Source organism: Bos grunniens, chromosome 3 (genome assembly GCF_055505025.1).
Source record: "Bos grunniens cultivar Pamir isolate PY7600 chromosome 3, Bosgru_T2T1.0, whole genome shotgun sequence".
Taxonomy (NCBI): Eukaryota; Metazoa; Chordata; class Mammalia; order Artiodactyla; family Bovidae; genus Bos; species Bos grunniens.
In genome coordinates, this window is record NC_141167.1 from 30747822 (window position 1) to 30762867 (window position 15046).

General features: G+C 44.9%; 1 long non-coding RNA gene across 2 annotated transcripts; it reads right to left on the minus strand.

The window, feature by feature from the left end:
* Positions 1-1842: 1842 nt before the first annotated feature.
* On the minus strand, positions 1843-14288 carry LOC147375414 (uncharacterized). Of its 2 annotated transcripts, none has more exons than XR_015161534.1 (3): positions 14216-14288; positions 5807-5845; positions 1843-2330 (listed from the first exon to the last, which is right to left on the minus strand). It is a non-coding gene; the product is annotated as an uncharacterized LOC147375414 (long non-coding RNA). The 2 variants fall into 2 exon arrangements; XR_015161535.1 differs by lacking the exon at positions 14216-14288 and adding an exon at positions 6935-7074.
* Positions 14289-15046: the final 758 nt, after the last annotated feature.

The window sequence follows — 15046 nt, forward strand, 5'->3', positions numbered from 1 at the left end:
GTTTAAAGACAGAGAGAAGATTGGAATGATTTTTCAGATGCCTAGCTGTATTATTCAGGGTTTTCCAAAGATACAGAAAATGTATGTGTGTGTATACATTTCCTCCTATATCTATTTTTCTTCCCATCTATTTATCATCTATTGAGAGATTAATTTTAAGGAAGCAATTATGGGGGCTAGCAAGTCTGCAATCTGCAGGGCAGCCTGGTTGGCTAGAAATTCAGTTAAAGGTTGATATTGCTGTCTTGAGTCTCAAATCCTCAGGGCAGGTCAACAGATTGAAAATTCAGGCATGGTTTCCATGTTATAGTCTTGAGGCAGAACTCCCTCTTCGCTGGGAAACTGCATTTAAGGTTTTTAACTGATTGAATGAGGCCCACTTACACTAAGGAGGATAATCTGTTTAAAGTCCACTGATTATAAATGTTTATCTATGAAAATCAAAAGACTTTCATAGCAACATCTAAACTACTATTTGCCCAAACAATTGGGTACATTGCCTACCCAACTGACCCATGGAGTTAACCATCGAATTAGTCTACTCTTCTATTTCTCATTTTCCCTCAGAGTTTGACAAGCTCTGCAAGAGAGCTTAAGTTCTCTTAGATCTGGTTGATTATTTAGAGTGCACTCAAGGGCCAACCAGAGAAGGCAATGGCACCCCACTCCAGTACTCTTGCCTGGAAAATCCCATGGACAGAGGAGCCTGGTAGGCTGCAGTCCATGGGGTCGCTAAGAGTCAGACACGACTGAGCGACTTCCCTTTCACTTTTCACTTTCATGCATTGGAAAAGGAAATGGCAACCCACTCCAGTGTTCTTGCCTGGAGAATCCCAGGGACAGGGGAGCCTGGTGGGCTGCCGTCTATGGGGTCGCACAGAGTCGGACACGACTGTAGTGACTTAGCAGCAGCAGCAGCAAGGGATCATCTCAGAGTTCCTCTTGTGAGAACAGGCAGTAGAAATATGGGGAAAATGTGCTTCTATGAGAGAAAATGGTATGTGAGAAAGCATAAGAGCAAAACACAGGATTGGCCATTAGAAATGACAAATCAAGTTATGGCAGCTAGAACACTGAGTGTGCAGATGAGTGGTCACAAGGAGGCTGCAGGAGGTGGCAGAGACCCCACAACAGAGGGACTTAGAAACCATGTTGGAACGTTCAGATCTTTTCTTAGAGCACAGAAGAGCCAGAAAAGACCTTCAAGCAAGATCAAAATGCTTGGTAGAAGGGTACTATCCACTACCTTCGTTCAGTGAGAGTCTCCCAAGTTTCAGATCCTGTGTTGGCCCTTGCTGCTGCTGCTGCTGCTGCTGCTAAGTCGCTTCAGTCGTGTCTGACTCTGTGCGACCCCATAGACGGCAGCCCATCAGGCTCCCCCATCCCTGGGATTCTCCAGGCAAGAATACTGGGGTGGGTTGCCATTTCCTTCTCCAATGCATGAAAGTGAAAAGTGAAAGTGAAGTTGCTCAGTCGTGTCCGACTCTTAGCGACCCCGTGGACTGCAGCCTACCAGGCTCCTCTGTCCATGGGATTTTCCAGGTAAGAGTACTGGAGTGGGGTGATATTGCCTTCTCTGGAGATGATCCCTTAGGCCTCAGCTAAATTACGATTTTCTTGGGAATCTTTCCAAGTCCAGAGTGGGGCTCTGATCTGCCTGTATACTTACCTAACCAGAGGACTCATAACACTGACTGCCTGGTTAGGTGTGAGTTTTATATAGCCAGGGATGAGTCTCATATCCCTGGGCCTTTAATACACAGAGTAATGTCTGACACATGGTGGATATTTAATAAATATTTGTTCACTATCGAGTGAGAAAGAAAAATACAACCTTTGATATTCTTTGTCTTTTCAGTGTTTATAGGTTTTTTTTCCCCCCCAAGTAAATTACTGTCTGAATGTGAGCTCCTCCAAAAACCCATCGTTATATCATAAATGTCCCTTATGAGGAACAATTAAAGAAGCTGAGAGGTGACCAGCTCTTCTCACTGGAATTCATGTCAGCCACATGATATGCTCTCTTCTTAGAAGTGGGATCTGGTGTGCTGGCCTGGGTCCAGGTCATGCAGGATGCATTTAGAGATTGTATGGAAACATGGAATCATTGCCCCCTTGGACTTGCCCCGATGCTACTCCAGGAAGACTGACAGGCGGATGACAGGTACGCACGTTCCAAATTACTTCGAGGTGGTCTCAGCCCCATTTACTGTCCCCAGGAGTCCTATCCAGAGTTTGATGCGGACACATTAGAAGCACACATGAAGACAATGATGTATATGTGTTTAGTCTGAACTTGTCCAGCATGGCTGCGTCACTGTGGAGAGCAGCTGCCTCAGAAAGAAAAGAAAGGTGGGGGTGTTAATCATCATGGCAGGCCCGTTCTTACCCCTAAACCTATCTGCCAAGGCTGCAGGGCTGATCACCATCTGAGGAGCCTTCATTTCACCCTTCTCTAAAAATGACATGGATATCCTCTGTGTTGGAGACAATTTCAGGAATTCAACTCAAGTCCATTTACTTCAACATTTCCAGAATGGCTGTGTTTCACTTGTTTAAAAAAAAAATCTTTTGGGGGGCACTGAAGCTCAAAAGATGAGGAAAGGAATCATGAGCAAGGAGAGAGAGACCTTGTCCTCAGGGAACCTAACTGTGCCATGCCGAATCTGTGCTCAAAGAAGAAACGGCAGAGTGGATGCTGCTCCCTGTGTGCCTAACAGGGAGCGCAGCTGGGCAAAATTGATTTCATGCCCAACACTCAGTCGAATATTATACATCCATCTCCCAAACAATCCTTTCAAGAAGGTATTATTCTGGTAACAGATAAGGAAACAGCCTCCAAGTTCTTAGGAGACTTCCCAGCTTAAAGTCAGGAGGCAGTAGAATAGATTCAAACCAAGGCCATTCAGCTGTAAAGCCAAGCCTGTTCCTTACAGCGATGCTCTGCTTTTAGTATCAGAAGCATCACCTTGAAGATGATTGGCTGTTTATTTATCTAAGTCTTATAACTGCAGTGCATCCAGGACACAAAAAAAGGAGCATTTGGGCTGAGCTTGAAAGGACGTGTAGGAATCCATCATGAGGAAAATGTGGGGCGGGATTCTAGGCATGAACACAGCACTGCGTTTGGAGTGTTGGATGACTGCTGGGGTCATGAGGTGGAGGGGTTGAAGGAGGGGCAGGGAGTGAGCCTGCTAAGGGGGAGATGGGCTATTGTGAAGAGAAGTCTTCACTGCTTTCCTAGGGGACGAAAGTCATCAGTTATGTTTAAACAATAAGGTGACATAGGGGCAAGAGGAAGAAAGCCACAGAGGTAGTACACAGGATTGGCCAGTAGGGAGTGACAGAGAGTGCAGAGCTGGGAGAGTATTAAGAGGCCATTACAGTTAATCTGAGAAATAATGAGTCTCTGTTGTGGACCTATTGGCTAGGTCAGTCTGACGTGTTCCATTGGGGAGCTGCTGATCAGGGGTTACTTACTAGTTTGTTAGGTAGAAATATTTTCCCCACATTTCTCTTATATTGCAAACTCTTTGGATAATAGCCAAATTTCTTATAGCTACACAAGGAAACAAAATAAATCACTCTATTTATGTAATTATAATGATGTTGTAGGGGATATTGGGATGTATAGCCCAAATCTCACTTCTGTGCTCAAGAAATCATTCCTCTAGCTGCTGGGAGGGCTGCCAGCAGACAGCCCTCAATTTTTAGTCCTCTTTGAGGACTGCATCAGCTGAAGAGAATGAACTATCCCTTCTGAGATCATACTGCCTTCCTGGGGCAGCCACGTTCAGTGATGTGGGTAGGGTAGGCTATAAATGCTTGGCCCCCTTCCCCTATTTTGGTGTATCTCAGAAAGTCCCTTCCCACTTAACAATGGCCGAGACCTCCGTTGAAGCTGGGTTGCCATCCACATCTTCCTCTACCTGACCTTGCCTCCTTTCCTTTCATTCCCTTTTAGGATATGGGGTTCCTGAAAGCATTCCCAGATACAGTTCATGCTTGCACACCCCTTCACAGCCTGCTGCTTTGGGGACTATCTAGCCAAAAGTGACAATTGCAGTCAATGTTATTTTTTGATGCCTGACACTGAGAGGGATTTTATAAACATATTCCTATTTCACTCTTAACCATAATCGTGGGTAGTATGTAGCCCTTAATAAAATTACTATACTGGTGTGCGGGCACCAAAGAATTTTCCTGTGATCCTAGGTAAACTTTAATCTTTCCTGGGAGAGGGCAGGATAGGGATTCCTAACCTCTTTAGATGTATTAGAAGCTGAGGCCTACAGAGAAATAATTTTCCTCAGATCTAGAAATGTTGAGGCATTGTCTAATTTTCTAATCAATTCACATAGATATTCTCATTTCTGCTCATGCTTTTTAACACATAATTGACTGAGGGATTTTTACAGAAATCAATGCCTGTGACCAGTGATTTGCTATGTAAGTGACTATTGAAACACTTTCATGTAACAAAAGACACATTAATATGTCTCTGGTCAATAAGTTATTAATATACTGTAGTCCAGGCAGGCTAGGGTGGACCAGGGATTTCTATTCCTTGGCTTGAGAGCTGGGCATTTATCAGTTGTTATTCAGTTGCTAAGTTGTGTCCTGCTCTTTGTGGCCGCATGGACTGCAGCACACCAGGCTTCTCTGTCCTCCACTGTCTCCCGGAATTTGCTCAAGTTCATACCCATTTATCAGTTAGTGCCCACCTTTTACACTCTCACTCCAAATGCATTGCCTAAGATGCAATGGCAAGGAATGGCTCTTACATGACATCAGTGCCAGGGAGCACTTTAGCATCTAACTCAGGGATTTCAAACTGTTTTCTACACAGCTGCCTCAGGGGCTTGAGAAAAGAATAGGAAAAGAAGAGGAGCAGAATAGAGAATAGAGGATAGTGGAATAGGTTCTGAGAGGGAAAGAAAAGATAAAAAGAGGTTAGGGAGAAGAGGGGTGGTGAGGAGGGGAGAGAGAGAGAAAGGGAGGGGCGGGAAGGGCAAGGGGAGAGCTGGTTATTCTAGGAAATAAACAATGGCAACTTTCCTGCCCATGAGGCAGCCAGTTACTTGGAGCTTTGAACTCCTCAGGACAGTATGCTTTATCATCTGGAATAATAAACGCAGACCTGGTGGCCCAGGGAGCAGGCCAGCCACGGGCTGGGGGTGCAGCTCTGTACCCCAGCACAATGGGCAGCCCTCCGTCTGTGTCTGCACAAAGGAGCCCAGGAAGGCATCCTCTGGGAGGCACCGGGGCCAAGAGGGCTCTCAGCTGGTGCTGAGTGAGCTTTTCAAAGTAAACAAGGGCTCCAGGGCCAGGGGGACCCTCCTGTTGGTGGTGACTCTGATGCGATGTGGGTCCTGGAAGAAGCTTGGAATTTTTAGCCCTCCAGTTGCTTTGAAAGCAAGAAAAGGGGTAAGAAACAGAGCCACAGCATGCGATCTATTATTTTTTAGGACATAATAGCTAACAGCTCCAAAAACATTCTGGATGTGTTCCACAGCTCATCAACAAACACATCACCGCAGAATGAGAGAAAGATAAACACCACATGTATCAGAGTGCTGACTGGTGCTGTGGGGGGATAGGGAGCCAGCTCTGTACTTGCCTCACCTGGAACCAATGACAGTCACTCACCTGTTGGTTCCTTGGTGCATCACCACCCTCCTCATTTCTTTAAAGGAAAGCATTCTGGTTCAACCAGACACAAGTTCAAGTCCTACTTTTCTAGGCCACTAAGAGGTCATGGAAATTCTGTGCGGTTGAGAGTCAGAGACCTGACCTGCCCACTTACCTGCTGTGGCCTTAAATGAATCACATGGTTCTCTTGAACCTGAAAAAAAGTGAAAGTGTTAGTTGTTCAGTCGTGTCTGACTCTTTGCCACCCCATGGACTGTAGCCGCCAGGTTCCTCTGTCCATGGAATTCTCCAGGCAAGAATATTGGAGCGGGTAGGTGAATTCAAAGGTTTTCTTGAGTTTTAACACTAAACAAGCCTTCAGAAATAGAAGTAAAGAAGGTTCCCAAGAGGCCAGGTGAGTCCCAGTGCTCCGCACAAAATAAATACTTGCTGAGTAAACCAGTGAATAGGAGGTACAGCAGGGGGTGATGGCCCCCTTTTACTTGCAAGGGTAGGAGGAATTGGACATTCTCCTATTACGCGCTTGGTTGCTTAGATGGTAAGGAATCCGCCTGCAATGCAGGAAACCCAGGTTCGATCCCTGGGTTGGAAGATCCCCTGGAGAAGGAAATGGCAACCTACTCTAGAACTCTTGGTTGGAGAATTCCATGGACAGAGGAGCCTGGTGGGTTACTGTCCATGGATTTGCAGAGTCAGACACGACTGAGCGATTAACTATCACTTGCAGCTTTGTAATTTCTAAACCTCCTGAGAGGGGAAAGAAATTTTAATCTTGTGGTGGCATACAGAGGCAGCCAGTCCTAGGAGCTGGTGGGTGAGCGGAGAGTAGACTGCAGTGGGGGTGAGAAAGCAGGGAGCCAGCCAGCATGTATGAGAGTGTGAAGCAGTGCTCGCCCTGCGGGGAAAGGATGCTAGACTAGGATGTGGAAGATTTAGGCTTGCCAACTGCTTGCATTGGAGCCTTCAGGCAGATCTGCACTTCCAGAAGCTCAGTCCCTCTTGGTGTTGATCCTTCCTTCCCCCTCTGCCTCAGCTGCAGTGCCACAGGCCAGCCTCAGTACAGTCTGCCTTCCTGTCCATCCAGGGTGATCCTTCCAGCCTCCTAACTGTTCTTGCTGCCCTTCAACCTTGCCCTGCTCCACTCCACTCTCCCCCAGGGTGAAGATCAGGTCAGGCCACTGTCTAGCACACAACCATCAACTGTCCCTTTGTCTCAAGCTGATGTTAAGCTTTCAAGGCCTCCCTGAGGTCTGGCCCCCATTCACGATTCCAGTTTCAGCACCTGCATTTGCTCTTTTGCACGGGTCTTGAGGTTCCAGCCGCATTGGTCTCAGAAGGCTCCACCCTTTCCCAGACTTGTGCACTTTCATATGTGCTGTTCTTCCACACATGCTCCTCCAAACCTCATCTCAAGCATCTGCTCTGCCTGGAAGACAGAGCTCCAGAAGCCCTCTTGGAACAAATTTCTTCCCTCTGTACAAAGCCCCATTCCAGGCCCCTATTGCTTGAAATACTCATTTGGGGAGATGGGCAAAAACAGAACCCTGAGAGAGCCAGGTTGCAGTCAGAGCAGCACCCCATGTCTATCATGGTTATCAGTGGTTGTCAGGAGATGATTAATTTATGGATGCATCTATATAATAGGGATAAAGATCCTTCTCTTTTTAATCACAGGGCTATTGGAAGGATGCAAGCAATGCAAAAAAATTCTGTAGAAGGTAAAGGCTGTACACATTTGAAGGTTTGTCATTATAATGATCTGATTCTAGAAAGAAGAGCAGAAACAGAATTTCTTCCTCTGTCTTCTCATTCCCTCTTTTCCTCCCTCCCTCTCCTCCTTGCCTTCCTTCTCTTCCTTCTTCCCTATTCCTTCCCTTCCTTCTTCCCTCTTCCTTCCCTTCCCTCCTCCTTTCTTGAGTGTTTGGCATTGCCCAAAGCCCAGAGAAATATTTAAAAACATGGCAGACAAGATTCCCTCCCCCCATGAAGCATGTTTTCTGTTAAAGAAACAAATACTACAAACAAATAAGCATGGTGATTTTGATTAACAAATGACCAAGGGAGAGCAGAAGCAGGTACCACAGGGTGCCTGGGAAGAGAAGGTCTTCAGAAACAAGACAGCTGTCCACTCCCTCCCCCCATCCCCATCAGAGAGGGCAGCTATGAGCTGTGTTATTTGGACTTAGAGTATCAGAGCTGTTTGGTACTTTTAAGTTTCCTTCTCCACAGTATGAGGTGATGCCCATCTTGATGGAGAATTGTGAGGACTAAATTGCTAGGCCTGGCTTATGGCTTCCTAGGAATGATCTCCTGGACAAAGAATTAAACTTCCCCACCTCCCAATAATAGAGGGAGCTTTCATGAGATCTTAAAGGAAGGGACGTGCAACCCAGGCCTTGTGTGCAAAGAAAGGGCATCTTCTTCCCCAGTGAGGGATCACACACACCAAGCAACCCATTTTTCTTTGAACCTCTCTGCATGGATTTCTAGAACTTTCCCAAGCTCTGCATCATGGCTTCTTATGAACAACTGTGTTTAGGCTAACTTGGGGCCAGTCACTTTACCTTTCTGAACCTGTTTTTACACCTGTAAAAAGAGACCGTTAAAGTAGAAAATCATCCTTCAGTATCTTCTAGTGCAGGCACTCTCTGATTTTGGTTTGATAGCACTTTTACTATGGGAATGCTTTGCCTCCCCAACTAATGAGCTCTAATTAGCTTTGTCTATATCTATTATAAAGGCTGGAGCAGACACTCCCTCCTTTGTTGGCCTCAGACTGAAGTGTGAGGTCAGGGGTGGAGCCATGTTCCTCTTGTCAATTACAGTCCTAATTGAGCACTAGTCCTGTGACAGACCTAGACTGAAAGAAGAACCCCGCTTCTCCCCCATCTCCTGCAGGAGGCATCACTCACTCTCTCAGTATTTTAGACCTGACTTCCTTGAGGCACAGAACTGGTGAACAAAACGGGACCTGTCCTCTGCCCTCACCAGGCTGCCATTCCATCTGGGGAGACAGCCAGAAATGCTGCCAAGTAAGCCAAGAAATAAAGAAAATACTGGTAAATTGTGATCAGTGCTATGAAGGTAGCCAGCAAGGGACTGAGACTGAGAATAATGATGAGTGAAGCCATGCCGCATAGGAGGATCAGGGAGTCTGACTTGTAGACAAGCTTGTAGAAAACAGTACACATTAAACCATGGAAATGATAATATAGTGCTGAAACCACTCTGGGAAGAAAGTGGAGGAAATGATGAACTCTTTGCCTGGGAAACTTAAGACTTTTGAAACAACTTGTCCAAGGTCTTGAGGTGGGTTATAAGCAAGCCCAGGCTAGAATCTGGAGCCAGAAATGTTTCTTTTGCTTTCAAGTCTTTATCTTACTCCTTTTATTCTTCTGTCTTGGATCACTTCCTCTCCATTAGATTGCCTGGCGGGGGCAGAGTTGTCTTCAAAGAGACAGTCTTTGTGTCTTGGAATAAGAGTCAAAGGTCATCGAAAAGAAAACATGTGTCATACTAAAAGTGTCAATGCAAAATTTAAATTATACCATGAGATTAAGCTTCAAGCACTTCTTGCTCTCCAAAGGGTTCATCTACTGCCTAGGCTTGTTATGTGCCTGGGGGACCAGTTGGAAAGCACTTTATAGATTATAAAGTGCTGTACACATGCTAGGAATTGTTGGATACCTGACCCCCATTCACAGCCAGTGAAGACTTTTACTCTTTTACCTTTAAAAGATCACTTCTCCCATTCCCTCTGTTCTCTGAGAATTAGAAAGAAGAGCGGTTCAGTTCTGGAGTGGTGAGAGCTTCGACAAAGTGCTCTCTGCTCTTCCTTTCTTTTTTCTGGGGACAATTAACTGCCAGAAATGTGTCTCTTCAAGCAGTCTTCCACATCTTATTTGGATAAAATGAATTATTACCATACCATTCTGTGCACTTTTCCTCCTTGTCTCTTCCAAGAATGTCTGTAACCAACTTGACAAACTACTGATTTCTGCCAAAGTGCTTTCAACCCTTTTTAGACATCAGAGACCAAAGAGGTAAGAAGGACAGAAAGCAATGAGGAAAATCAGAAGTTTCTCATGGTTCCAGATCCAAAGCTTCCTCCAGGTAGCCTTCCCAGGTTTGCTAGCAGCAAATGAGGATTTACTCAACGCCTGCAACCTGCACATGGAAATGATGTAGCTCCTATTTTTTTTGTTGTTGTCGTTGCTTTTGTCCCTTCAGTCAATGACAAAGGTCTGTTCTGGGTATTGGGGTTGCAATGATGAGCCTTATGACTCAACAAGCTTTCAAGGTATAGAAGATGTAAATAAGTAAATATCAGTAATGGCGTATGGCAAAAATGGTATGAAATGAAAAGTTGTAGGAGTGTAGAGGAAGGAGGGGGAGATGACTTCCTGCGGGAGGGATGAGGAAAGAGCAGACCTTAATTCTGGATCCTGAAGAAGGTTGTATTTGAGTTGGTCTTTTAAAGATGCTAGGGGTCATATAGATTGAGATAGGGTAGCAGATGCAGGTAGGGAAGATTACATCATCCAAAATGAGGTTGTTAGCACATTCCAAGGCAAGAGAAAGCAGGAACTAAAGAATAAAGAAGAATCTTTTAGAAAGGAAAATAACCCAGTTTGCCTGCTGTGTATAATATATGACAAAGAGAAAAAATTTGGACTTTGGTGAGAACCTTAATTCAAATTTAGGTCCATGTTACACCATTAACTAACTGTAATCTTGAATACATCTCATCACCTCTCAGAATTTAGTGTTTTTCATGCAGTATGAGAAGAATAATGCTGTCATTTGGAGTGGTGAAGATTTTAGGTCCTATTTTCTGTGAAGGAGCTTAGAAGGGTGCTTGGACCAAAACATCAGCTCATACAATTGAGAGCCTTGTTTGGCTCTCTCAGCAAAGGGCTCTTAGCTATTAAGGATAGGCATCAAGCACAGCTGCTCCTAGCTGGCCTTGATATTAAAATCTGGGCAACACGTGTAGTCTTTTATTCTAAGTGTTTTTGGCCCTGTAACTTCAAATCTAGACAAGGAAATGGAGGCTCAGAGAACTGGAGATTGTTGATGAAGAAGGGATCTTCTCTTCTTTCCACTTTCCACCTTGACCTGTAGAGGAGAGACTGTCCCTTCTACACTCCTCTCAGGGAGACTGACTCACTCTTTTTCCACTCTATTACACACTTCTCTCTGAAAAGCAGATCTAATATGCTCAGTGCCAATGGAAGGAAAACTCTGACCACTTGCTAACAATTACCATTTTCTATTGCCTGTTCTAGATTCTCCCTGTATAACTGGGTGTATCACAGGAAGAGTGTATGTCATATTGCTTTCAGATGGAAACCTAAGTCCTTTCAACTGTTAACCCTTGACAGTAATTTTGAGTTACAGATCACAGGATTTTGTTTCTTCTCCCTTTGAGATGTGGAGTCAGTTTCTTTATCTCTGTCATCTGGATTGGCTTTTCGAGTTGCTTTGGCCAAAGCAAAGAAACATAAGTGATTGGAGAGGTCTGAGCCTCGGCCTTAAGAGATGTTACCTGCTTCTCTTTGTTCTTTTGAAACCTTGTGACCTCCATGTGCAACCAGGCTGACTTTTTGAATGAAAAGAAACCAACGGAGAGAGGTCTCAGTCATCTGAACCAGCCCCATCAAGGACATCACAGACTGGCCATCCTCTGGTTGCCCTATCAAATGATGCATATAAAAAAAAATTATGCATATAGATCAGTGAGCTCAACCAAGATCAGCCCAGCCCAGCCCAGATCAGCAGGACTGCTGAGTGGACCTGTAGCTTTCTGAGCAGTAACAAATGGTTATCATTTTAAGCTCATAAGTTTTGGGGTGATCTGTTATATAACAAAAGCTACCAGATACAGAGGATGATTACATAAATTTTAAAAAGTGATGTTTGTTTCCCGTTTAACTGGTAATCTTTGTGCTCCAGAAGGAAGAGGGCTCTTTGGTAACCTGAACCACTACAGAAATGATAGCTTCATTTTAAGGTTGACATTAGGCTTATGAGGCTACCAGGTATGGCCACACAAATTATGTATAGCAGTATTCTAGGGAATCAATGCACATCCTGGCATGTATCATATATACTCTATGAAACTAAAGATGACCCCTGGATTTGTGCAATGCAGTGGCCCTTAAAATTATTTAAGATAATGTGTGTGAAGTAGTCTCTGGCATGTAGTTGATGCAAAGTAAACATCCATTTTATAGTCATTTCTTGGTATTGAAATATTTTACTATATTGAATTTTGTGATTATTAATACTTCATTATCAAATAAACCTCCATTTTCCCATCAGAAAAGTGTCCAGGGAGTGATGACAGTTGAGGCGGGGACAAAATGAACTTTAAAGTTGTTTTTCAGCATGGATACTCTGTGATTCATGGCTAACACAGATCTTCCCATAAAAAGGAGCCAAAACACATGCCTGAGTGAGCTCCTTTGGTGGAACTGGGGACATGGCCCCAGCAGTGCAGGGTGGCAGGCCATCAGTCAGGCGGCTGCATGAGCAACCTGAGAAGCAGCCCATAAAGCTGCCAAAGCTGCCCTTTGCTTTGCCCCCAAGAGAAGGCAGAGGCAAGTCCTTTGTGCCCGGAAGTTCTTGCTTGGCAGGAAAGCGGCTGTGCTGTGTTCTGAGTAGGATGGACCTGAGGAACCTAAACAGTTGATGTCCCATAGAAGTCACAGATCAATCCTGTGATTTGAGATAAAAAGCAAGAGCATAAAAAACGGAAAGACTGATGTCTATTTTTTCCATTTATCATCCTCTCTGTCTCTTACTCAGCTCCTCATCAGACTTAGAGCTCCTACAGAATTTTACTTACTTCCAATGGAGCCCTGGAAATGGCACTGAGGTTGGGGGAGGCTGAGTTCCAGTCCTAAATTTTCTACTCACCAGCCAAGTTACCTTGAACTCTGATACCTGAGTCTTATCCCAGAAGCTCTATTGGAGCAGCCTGGCCTGGGGCTTGGTCGTGGAATCACTGAACAGCTGCCTAGTTGATTGTCCACAGCAATCAGGGTTGATAACCACTGAGTTAATCATTTTAGGCTTTGGGTCCCTCATCTGTCACATGGGGACAGTAAAACCAACCTACTTTGTGATGTTCTTGTGCCATCCAGTACAGATGGCTAATAGATGGGAAAAGACAGTTACTTATTTGGAAGGATCCTATCCCTGTGGTCTTGAGCCAGGTACATGAGGCCTTAAGGACCCAACTGTGTCTGTTCTTTAATCACTCCTTTCAATACCAGGACTCAGCTCTGCGGGGTATAGGTAGAAGCAGGGTAGACCTGAGGAATAGCGTGAGTTACATTCAGGATGTCCTGGTCAGAGGAAATAGGACATCCTTCCAGTCACCAGTGAACTGGTTATATTTGCCCCCACATTCCTTGAGTGGTTAAGCAAGTGGTCCTTAAAGGTAATTAATAAGGAAGAAACAATTATGCCCTATGTACTCAGCCAGTGTTAGGATCTGGGTAAGGATGGGAGGGGATGGGAAAGGGAACAAGGTGGGTGGTGTATACAGCTGCATCCTATTTCCATTGATTGATTTGGACATGCCAGCCTGCATTCACTCAACAGACTTCTCCATGGGGCTGGCTATTTTCTAGGTGCCAGGATACTGAGATTATTCAGACCCTATCCTTGCCTTCAAGCTGTTCACAGCAGAGAGCAAATCTACAGTTAGTAGTGCTGTTAAATGTCCAGTAGCCAGGACTCATGTTAGTAGTCATGTGGGAGAGCAAGGCAATGTTGGTGCAGATGGAAAACCTGGGGAAACGTTCTTGGTAGAACTGGCTTTAGATCACTAATCAGGCCCTCGCTGGCATCCTTTGAATTTCTTACCTAGCACATGTTTTAACCACTCTGTTTCCAGTCTCATTTTCTAATCCATTTCCCCCAGAATATGCTCTAATGGTGTCACCCTTCTGCTCAGGTGCTTTTCTCCCCTAACCCCCCAACCTGTTGTTGTTGTTCAGTCTCCCAGTTGTGTCCAGCTCTTTGCAACCCCACGGACTCCAGCATGCCAGGCCTCCCGGTCCCTCACCATCTCCTGAAGTTTGCCCAAGTTCATGTCCATTGCATCGATGATGCCATACAGCCATTTCATCCTCTGACACCCTCTTCTCCTTCTGCTCTCGATCTTTCCCAGTACTGGGGACTTTTCCAATGAGTCAGCTGTTCACTTCAGGTGACCAAAATACTGGAGCTTCAGCTTCAGTCCTTCCAGTGAATATTCAGGGTTGATTTCCCCTAATACTGACTGGTTTTATCTCCTTGCTGTCCAAGGGACTCTCAGGAATCTTCTCCAGGACCACAGTTTGAAGGCATCAATTCTTTGGCTGTCTGCCTCCTGTATGGTCCAGCTCTCACAACTGTACGTGGCCACTCTAAAGACCATAGCCTTGACTATATGGGCCTTTGTCAGCAGAGCAATGTCTCTGCTTTTCAACACATTGTCTAGGTTTGTCCTAGCTTCCCCACCCATTACTACCTGCAAAATAAAAGCCAGCTTCTTTATAAAGGTACTCACAGCCTCCCTGGCTGGGGCCATTCTTCTTTCCAGCCTTGTCTGCCTCTACATGCCTGCTTGTGTAGCCTTGGGCTCAGCCCACCTGGAACTATTTGACACTGCCCTGAGACTCAGGTTCTTTCACACCTGAATGTCCTCTCATAAGCCTGAAATGTTTTTCTTTTCTCCACATCCTCAATCTCTTCATTTTCTCACCAAACTGAACTGTTTGCTATCCACTCAGTAGTCCCTTTCATGTTTGTGCATAAATTGTGTCCTCTGTTGAAATAACCTTCCTCTTGTCTTTTGTCTGTCTGAAAAAGTACCTTCTAATCTTTCAAAGATGAATTCAAATCTGTCTCCTGGTGAGGCTTCTGGTTCCCCCAGTGGTGATGGTTTCCTCCTCTGGGCTCCATGTACACAATGAGTGTCTCTGTCTCACTTACAGCAGCCGTGTGTAATGAGACAGACAGAAGTAAGCAGTGGATCTCTGCCACCTTGGGAGACTTAGGTATTAGAAGTTCATTTTATTTACTTCTCTATTTAGGCCTCTGTTAAGGGAAAGGGAACATGCCAGCTGGTGGCTGGTAACTTAACTGGATTTATCTTTATATTGATCTTTCATTTCCCTGGATTTAGTGTCTAGCTCTCTCTTGGGATCAGATTTCATTTCCAGGCTAAGTCAGTCAAACAGGAAATCTCTTGCAATTATTTGCCTGACTTTTCAATGTTTTATGCAGTTTACAGGTTAAAAGGCTTGCAGACCAAGGGATTAAATACACAAAAGGCTGACCTGCAGCAGTTGGGGAGAAGAGCCAAGCACAACCCATGGTCAAGTCAGACTTTGTGTTT